Here is a 9,053-nt window from a genome sequence, read left to right on the forward strand (position 1 = left end):
CATACGACACACAGGCCAGCGGCTGCTGCCGAGGCATGGCCAGATAGAACACACACATACCCCCCAAAACCCAATCACTCTACAGGACCGCCTACCCAAAAGACCCATTGCCCTGCCTGAGACTACCCACCCTGAAATCATCCAGCATGGAGGAGAAGGCGAGAAAGCAACTGCAGAGCCAGCATTTAACAGAGGGGCAGGATTCCTGCTACAGGGCCTCTCTGGAGTCAGAAGAGGCCCAGCGCCCGGCGCGGTAGCCTGATAGCTAAAGTCCTCGCCTCTCATACGCCAGGATCCCATTTGGGTGCCAGCTTGTTTCCAGCTGTTCCATTTCCCTTCTAGCCCCCCGCCTGTGACCTGGGAAAGCAGTGAAGGACGGCCCAAAGCTTTGGGACCCTGTACCCACATGGGAAACCCAGAAGAAGCTCCTGGCTTTGGATAAGCTCAGCTCCGGCCTTTGCAGCCACTTAGGGAGTGAACCAGCAAATGGAAGATCTTACTCTGTCTCTCCTTCTCTCTGCAAATCTGACTCTTCAATAAGAATAAATAAATCCTTAAGGCCGACCCGGCTCAGAAAGATCTAGGAATCTGATCAGACTTCACAAAGTGAAGCACTGAGGAGCTATGTGGCCTCAGCTTTAAGAATCCCATGGAGGGAGAGGGTGCTTACTCTTTTTCCCTCTGCAAGCCTCCACTGCTCTACTTCCCCAGGGACAAGCACCTGTGGGGTCTTCAGTGGAACAGGTGCTTACTGCTGGCCTGCCTTGAACCTTCAACAGCCTCTCAGAGTTCTGAGTCAACGAGGGGAGAGAGAAGGTACCAGAAACCTGCAACAGCCCCGGGCCTGCCTCCAGGTCCACCGGTTGCTGGAGTTCCTTTAACCCCTCCAAAGGAGCCACTTGGTTCCCTCGCAGCCAGGTCACTAACGGTGGGGGTGGGGAGGTCCTAACGGGCCAGCCTGGGGGTGGGATTTCCCTCCAAGTCCTCTCCTCACCAACCCGGGACTCACCTGGACCGGCACGTTGTACTTCTTGCGCTTCTGGAAGATGCCCACCGGGTACACCTCACGCACGTAGAGGATGAGGTGCACGGCCACCTCCAGGAACTCGCACAACACGTCCGCCACCACTGCAGGGAACACACGACCGGCCGCGCGCTCGGGGTCGCCCGCGGGCCCCCCGGCCCCCAGTCCGCAGCCCGCAGGCCCGGCCCCCCTACCTTGGCCAAAGTTGAGGTCCTGTCGCGTGAGCGTGGTCATCCTCCCCGTTACCTGGGGGTGGGACAAGGCCGGGGGGTCGGTCCCCGGGCCGGGGAGCACCAGGACCGGCACCAGGCGCCCCCTCCCGCGCCAAAGCAGGGACGCAGAGGCCGGAGCTTGGGGGTCCTCAGCGGCGCCCCGATCGGCCTCCCGCGCCCGAGACCCGCAAACAGCAAAGCACGGCGGACGCGGAGGGAAACAGCCCGAGGCGCAAGGCCGAGCGCGCAGAGCCAGACACGCGAGGAGATGAAGCGAGGCTTCCTACGGGACCAGACCCCTCCGTCGTGGGACTCCGGCTCCCTCTCCCTTCCTCGGAACCGGCTCCGGCCGGGGACCCAGGGCGGGGAGGCAGCGCCCGGAGCCCTCGCGCCTCCCGCTCAACCCGCAGGCTCGGCGCCGCTCGGTGACGTGCGCGGCGCCCGGGCGGGTCCTAGCGCCGCCGCCCAGCCACGCCCCCTCCCTGTCCTGCCCAACCCGGGCCACGCACAGGGCGGGCCCAGCGGGCGGGGCGTGGGCGGGCCCAGGGCGCCGTGGGCGTGGCCTCGGGAGAGACACACCTGGCACGCAGTGGGCGGGCCCAGGGCGCAGTGGGAGTGGCTTCTAGAGAGACACACCTGGCACGCAGTGGGAGTGGCCTTGGGAGACACGCCTGCCGCGCTGGGGGCGGACCCAGCGTTTTGTGGGCGGGGCCTTGGAGGGCGATCCCAGCCCGCAAGGGCGGGGCTTCGGGCGGGCCCAGTCCAATGTGGGCGGGGCTTCGGCACTAGCTTCGAGTGGGTCGCCTCCCTACCACTTGGGGTGCAAAGACCTCCGGGGAACTCCGCTGGGAACACCCTGTACTTTCCCCTCGTGGAGACAATGGGGGACACCGGGTGTGAGCTGAGGGTACAGACACCTGCTAACCGTGGGGTGTGTGTCTCCCAACGCTCAACTGCCCAACCGAGAGGCAGATGGGGCGCACGGGGCACGCCCCGCCCCACCCCCACCTGGTGTTTTAAATTCGGACCAGCTCTGCTGTCCTAGAGGGTGATGACTTGCGGAGGGAACCTACTGATTTGGGGAGTGACGGGAACCACTTCCCATCCAGTTCTGGCTAATGCACCTGGGAAAAGCAGGGGTGCTTTTTATAGAGGGCAAAAGTGTTCCCTAATTCACCAAACCCCACAGTCCACACAGAAAGACAGGTCTAGCGGGATGTCAGCCCTTGTTACCGTCAGCAATGTTCACGGTTTACACCTCATTACCAGAGTATTGTGCTGAACACACATGTGATGGGGAGGCCAATTAAAACCCAGAATCCTGCAGCAGAATCCCCAGGGAGGCTCTCAAGGACCGCATTGCCTGCAGCCCTTACCCATCTAAGTGCAGGTGCAGAGCACAGCACTGGCCCCTTAAGCAGCATCCCAAGGCCCTAATTGCCCCCAGGAAGTGTGGGGATTGCCTTGGTCCTAGGGGGTGTCTGCATTCTGTAAAATTGCAATGCTTATCCCAAAGGGACTGGTGAACATGGTAGCACTCTGGGGGCAAGCGACCTTTCTCAAGCCTTGGGGACCTGCCCCTGTCAAGGCACGAGATGAGCTTGCGTACACAGGGCTGGCTAAGTGGTCTGCTGGCTTGTGGACCGTCTCCTGGCTCCTTCAGATTGAATTCTTGCTACCCAGACTCCTAAGCTGCTGTCTTGCTCGGGGGTGGAGCGGTGGGCAGTGACCAGATGTTTCTAATGGGGTGCTTTTCACCTGAGTCTACAGTAGGAGCAGGTGTAAGACAGACAGGATCGAGCCACACCCTCGCTTCCCAGGCTCCTGAAAAGACCTAGGCCTCCTGACACACAGCTGAGAATGTTGTAGAAGTGTGGAAGAGGCAAGCCCTATGAGGAAATGGGACTCCCGACAGCCTTCGCTGGGACAGCAAGCACTCGCCTGCCTTGAGCTCCACATGAGAATATCCGGATGTGGAGCCTTGCCTTCAGAGCCCATCAGCAAGAAGGTAGCGGTGCTGGGGACAAGGGAGAGCAGGGATTGAACTTGCATCACCCCACGCCCCAAAAGGCCTCAATCGCCTACTTGTCTGCGAAAGACAGGCTGGACAGATGTTCTCTAAACTGCTGAGGGGCCAAGAAGCTGGGGACAGCACTGGCCAGGAGCCCTGGGGGAGCACCATCCATCCCTGGGGACTCTGCGCATCTGGCTTCCCCTAGCTTAATCGCATCAGCATGATGGATGGCTGAGGAACGGGTTGCATCAGGGGGTTAATTCATTATAGTCTTGAAGACCCATGTGCTGGGAGACTGTCTTCCAGTGTTATTTGCATGATTTTCACCATCAGGAGAATGTGTGGAGAGGCATCTGGGAGCAAAGCATGGCTGTTGCCAGCTGGAGCAGCTCCCTGAGGGTCTGCAACGGGGATGGAGGGGGAAAAATCACTCCCACGGAAATGTCACTGGAGCTGAGAGGAGGGGCTGTGGAAAAGCATGAACACCTGAACACAGGCCAACGCAGGCCTGGACACAGGACAGAGGACACAGGCAGGACACAGGCAGGGAGCTGGCTCACACCACGGGCCACAGAACACCCAGATCCCAGAAGCAACCAAAGCCCACCCACCCATCAGGCTGTCAGAGAGTGTGCGCTCAGTCATCCTGCCTAAGGTGCCCAGCCACTGAACACTTTGGGGTGACACGAGGGGACACCACACACAGGCTGGCAGCCATTCCACTGGCAGCACAGTAAATGAGTGAATGAAACCACAGGAGGGATGAAATGATGGAGAACAGTGGCTCCTTCCTGAATACCTGCTTATCTAGTTGAGGGGCACCGGCTCCAAGTGGTGCAGTGGGTAGGGCAGAGCTGTTCCCAAGGACAAAGCTAAGACTGTAGAACACTCCTTAACAATGGCAGCCCAACCCCCCAGATCTACTCACACTGCCAACCTGCTGCTTTTCTCCCAGCACACTGCTTACCTAGCTGGATGGTCCTTCTCTCCCTGGACCTGAGCTTGCTCTTACCGAAGTTGGGCTGAGAAACAACACACCCACTCCCGGGCGATGGTTGCTAGGCTCCCCGCGCGCTCTGGAGAAACTTCCTGCTTTTCCAAATCCCAAGCCAGAGCCCTGAGCTTCGGCCAGCATTACCTGGTGACTTCTAGCACCTCAAAGCAAAGCCTGCATCTGCTCCTCCTCCTCCATCTTCTCCTCTGACCTCCCGTTAGTCCCAGAGGCCTGCGGACCATCTATTGTCAGAACTTTGACCTCTGCCCCCAAACACTCAGTATTCCGCTATCCCAGGCATTCCAAGCTCCACTGAGGCCACCTGGACTCCCTACGAGTTCTGACTCAACTCACCTGCCGCTTAGACAACAGCAATCTGCTCCACAAGCCCTGATGTCCCCCGTGGGCTCTGTGTGGCTCAGTGACCTGAATGTGATCACCAAGTGTGCTCATCCCCACCACCAAGCCCAGAACACTCTCCTCCCCCCAACCAGCAAAGCCAGGCCTCCCCACGTTCCCTGTGCCCCAGTCCCTGACAGCTATAACGTCGGGTCTCCACGAACTTGCCCTTGCTGGACCTTTCCTGGGGTGGATTCACACACCCTGCCACACTTTCAGTTCAGCTTGCTGCACTTAACGTCGTGTGTCCGGACTTCATCCAGATGGCGCCTGTTTATAGCTGAGTAATATTCCCCTGTGTGGACATGGTACGTGTGCTTACCCCCTCATCAGCTGGTGGACATTTGGGTTCGCTTTGGTCATCCAGCTGTCACATATTGAGACCCAAAGTCACCAGAGCCTGCACGGGACAGGAGCCCAGGCCTCCCCTGACAGCCACCACTCGTTTCTGCATCACCCTGGGAGAGCAGAGTGCAAGAAGGCAGAATGCTCACCCCACTGGAGAAGTTGGAGAGCCTGCCTGCGTTCTGCTCCCAGCACACACCAGGAGTTGAGCCGACCACACTTCCCCTCCAAGGAGGAGAATCACTCCTTTGTCAAACTCCCATGCCCAAGCCGCGATCAGCTACTCTCCGCCACAGTTCCTAACTGGATTCCCTGCTCTTGCCCTTACTCCACGGTTTTCTTTCCTCAACTCTAGGAATCACTGTGCCCCAAACGGCGACTGCCTAGGTTGACTTGGACATAGGCAGATGTCACACTGCTGGAAGGAAAGCAGCCAGTACCTGGTGAGTGTTCTGGGCCTGGTTAATGCCAAATTTGTGTTAACTATACCTACCAGTGTGCCAGAATAGTTGCTTAATCTTTTCTTCTTTTCTCTCGCTTTCTCTCTCTCCTCCTCCTCCCTCCCTCTCTCTTCCTCCCCCACCCCCCCACCCTCACCGCTACAGTGGGAAAGGCAGGGAACTCTGGCCTTGTACATGCCACCCAGCACCCAGGCAGATTGCCCAGGGAAGGGCATTCAGGGACATATCTGAGTGAGTGCAGCTGAGAGCGTGTTTGACAGGGGAGAAATGACTTCAGGGGGCTTCCATGGGGCAGGCCACTGCACTCACAGACAGATGAGAGAGCTGAGAAGGAGTGGTTTAAGGAGGGAGAAAGGGAGGGCATGCCTGGGTCAGGCCAAGGTACTTACCCACATGGGAGGCTTGGGCTGGGCTAAATAACATTGCCTGCTGCCCACTGGGGCTGGGAGATACACCTACCTGTGCTGGGCTGCAGTACTTGCCTGGGAGTCTCAGAGCAAGGAGTGGGCCACATTAGGATGGGCCACAGCATCGACCAGAACACAAGAGAATGAGATCTGGGGGGCAGATTCTGTAGGGGAATTGGGGTTTGTTTTTGTGGGACTGTAGTACCCACTAGTTTACTCAGAAAGGTGGGTGTGGTTATGGGGCCGAGCCAGGCTAGGCCACAGAACACCCCCTGACAGGAATCCACACTCACTGGAACTGGGAGGAGGCCAAGCAGGGCCAGGCTGCAGCACCCACCAGCACATGCAAAGGCCAGAACTGAGGGCAGATCATGCCAACCAGGGCTGTGGCACCTGCTGGCATGCAAGATCCAAGACCTGGTAGGGGAACTTGGAAAACTCCTCTACTAGGCTGCAGCTCCCACTGGGAAGTACAAGAACCAGTGCTAGGGGTGCGACAGGTCATACAAGGCTGTAGCACTAGTCTGCATATATATGGGGTGAGTCTGGGGGCAGGCCAGACTGGACTAGGCTCCAGCACCCGCTGGCGATCACAAGAGCCAGAATGGGATGAACTAGGTATATGTGAGATTCGTTGCTGGGAGCAGGTCTGGTAGGAACTCCCCTGCTAAATTGTAGCTGTTCTTGGTGAGCTTGAAAGCTGGGGTTGAGAACAGGTTAGACCAGGCTGGGTTATAGCACCCATTGGAATATGTGTGAGTTGTACTGGGAGCGGGCTAGGCATGGTGAGTCCACAGCACACACTGCAGGATGCAGAACAGGCCAGGTTGGACCACAACACAACACCCATAAGTTGAGGAGGCAGCCCAGGTAAGTAAGGCTATAACATCTGCTGGTGGATGCTGAGATTGGGTGCAGGCCATCTCAGACTGGCTCATAACACCTGTTGGTACATGCAAGACTCAGGGTTAGGAGTGGGGGCTTGGTAGGTGAATTTCACAGACTATCCTGCTGAGCTGGTGCTTCTAATGATGAGCATGAGAGCTAGGACTGGGGCTAGCCAAGCTGGGCTAGGCTGCTGCACCCACTGGCACACATGAGAGTCAAAATGGTTATGGGTCAGCTGAGTTATGGGTCAGCTGGCAAGTGCTAAGACTAGGTGTGAGTCATATCAGATTGGATTACAGTACCCCTGGCAGGCTAGGAACATGTCTGGCAGGGGACATGTCTGGCACTCTCCTGCTAGGCTATACTTATTGCTGGTAAGCACAAGAACCAGGACTAGGGTGGACAAGGTAGTGGCACCTGTTAGCATTTGTGAGAGCTGGGTCTGGGAGTGAATTGGGCTGAGCTAAGCCACAGCACCTAAAGGTGTGCATGAAAGCCTCATGGGATATGAGCTAGGCCAGGCTAGAACACATCAGAGGCTGGCATGTCCAAAAACGGGGCTGGGGCAAGCCTGGTAGGGGTTATTGGGGGTCTCCCCAACTAGGCTATGGTACTTGCTGGTATGCACGAGGGCTGAGTCTGAGGTGGACTGCCTAGGCTTGGGTCAAAGCACCCATTGGTTTGTGTGAGGTATGGGCTGGGGTGGAACTGACCATGAAGTTGCATCTGCCAGTTTGTACATTTGCTGGTGCTCGTAACAAATTGAACCTGACTCTGCACTAGCTGGCACACACAAGAGTCAAGTTTGAGGTCACCCCAGGTGAGGTTTCTTGGGGGACCCCCCCAGCTAGATGGTCACAGGGGCAAATCACAATATACGTGGTCCAACCTTGGAGTGCATGTATCAGGACTGGGCCTCCTCGGTTAATGTCTGTGCAGTGGACAGCATACCCAGATGCACACAGGGGACATGACAGCCAGCTCATCTAGGCCAGCAGGGGACATCAACTGCCTCATCAGAGGATGGAAAGCAGAACAGGTTGGACAGCTCTTTTGGCAAAGCTTTGCAGCATGTTCCTGGGTCTGTGGATGCAATGAGGTGGGCTTGGTCAGCCAATAAACCTTGGGAAAAATGTTCTCAATCCTGGAGCAACAAAACCGACAACTTTTCAGAACTAGTGAAACTAATCAAGTAACACTCTCCCAACACTCTTTTCCACATTGGACTAGTGCATCACCTCATGACTGTCCCCCATGCCCCTGTGATGCAGTTTCACAGCAGGAACAGCCTCCTTCTCGTCCTCCCCTAGGGACACAGGAGAAAAAAACCTGAAGCTTTTGCCCCCATACCCGCCTTCCTCAGTACCTGAACCTCCCTCCCTATCCTGATCAGAGGCCCAGATGGGTGTGCATCCCTCTTGACTATGCAAACAATATTTAAAATAAATTTTTAAAATATTTTAAAAAGAATCAGTGTGAAACTCTTTAATATTGCTGTTCTCAACCCTCCAAGGGCTGCAAGTCCAAATCTCTACTGTGGCCCACGGTATGTCGACATCTGAACCCATTGCACGTTGTCTTCCTCAGACCAGCAAGCGGAACGTGCCCCTGCCTCAGAACCCTGGCACCGTGCCCCTGCCTCAGGACCCTGGCACCGGTTCTCCCCTCTCAAAGCAGCCCTCTCCTGACAGAGGCACCGAACACTCTTTGCCAAAAGCAATCCTCTTCCAGATGCCCCTATATAAAACAACCTCTCTTCTGCATGTTTTTACCCCAAAGTGCTCTATTTTTCTCCATATCATTCACTACTACCTGGCATCACTTTATTTATTGGATCATGTGCTTATATTCTGTCTCCTTCATTAAAATCAAAGAAAGTCCCATTGTCCTTGGTAACCTAGCGCTCCTTGGGCTGATAATGTTACAATAACAATGGCCGCTAATTTTCCTTCCGTCGGGGTAGCTGCATGCATGCCTTGAACTTTGGGAGTTGGGTTGGGAACCCAAGGGGTCAAGCATTTGCCCAAAGCTCTGCAGGTCTTAGAGGAAGAGGGTCTTTGGCCTCCACTCTGACCGGCCCGTAGTGCTCCTACATCCCTGAGCCATCATTCGGCAGATTCCAAAGAAAGGAAAAAAAAATAATAATAACGGAAAGAGAGCCAGCTTGCCCCCAAGTGCCAGGATCCGCCCCACTGCTCTTTGATCTTTGAGGTGCCCGTGCCCCTCCCCCGACCCCATGGGAAAATCATGGTGCTGAGGTCCCAGGCATTAGCAGATGCGCTGTGGGACTCATAACCCAGCATAACAGG

At 56.5% G+C, this 9,053-nt stretch overlaps 1 long non-coding RNA gene across 1 annotated transcript; it reads right to left on the reverse strand.

Annotated features, from left to right (window-relative positions):
- Nucleotides 1-515: 515 nt before the first annotated feature.
- On the reverse strand, nt 516-1,645 carry LOC121167569. Its single transcript, XR_005885601.1, has 3 exons — nt 1,219-1,645; nt 1,010-1,128; nt 516-922 (listed from the first exon to the last, which is right to left on the reverse strand). It is a non-coding gene; the product is annotated as an uncharacterized LOC121167569 (long non-coding RNA).
- Between the last annotated feature and the right edge of the window lie 7,408 nt (nt 1,646-9,053).

The sequence above is a fragment of the Ochotona curzoniae genome, unplaced genomic scaffold (genome assembly GCF_017591425.1).
Source record: "Ochotona curzoniae isolate NIBS_2020 unplaced genomic scaffold, NIBS_Ocur_1.0 patch391, whole genome shotgun sequence".
In the NCBI taxonomy this organism is placed as follows: Eukaryota; Metazoa; Chordata; class Mammalia; order Lagomorpha; family Ochotonidae; genus Ochotona; species Ochotona curzoniae.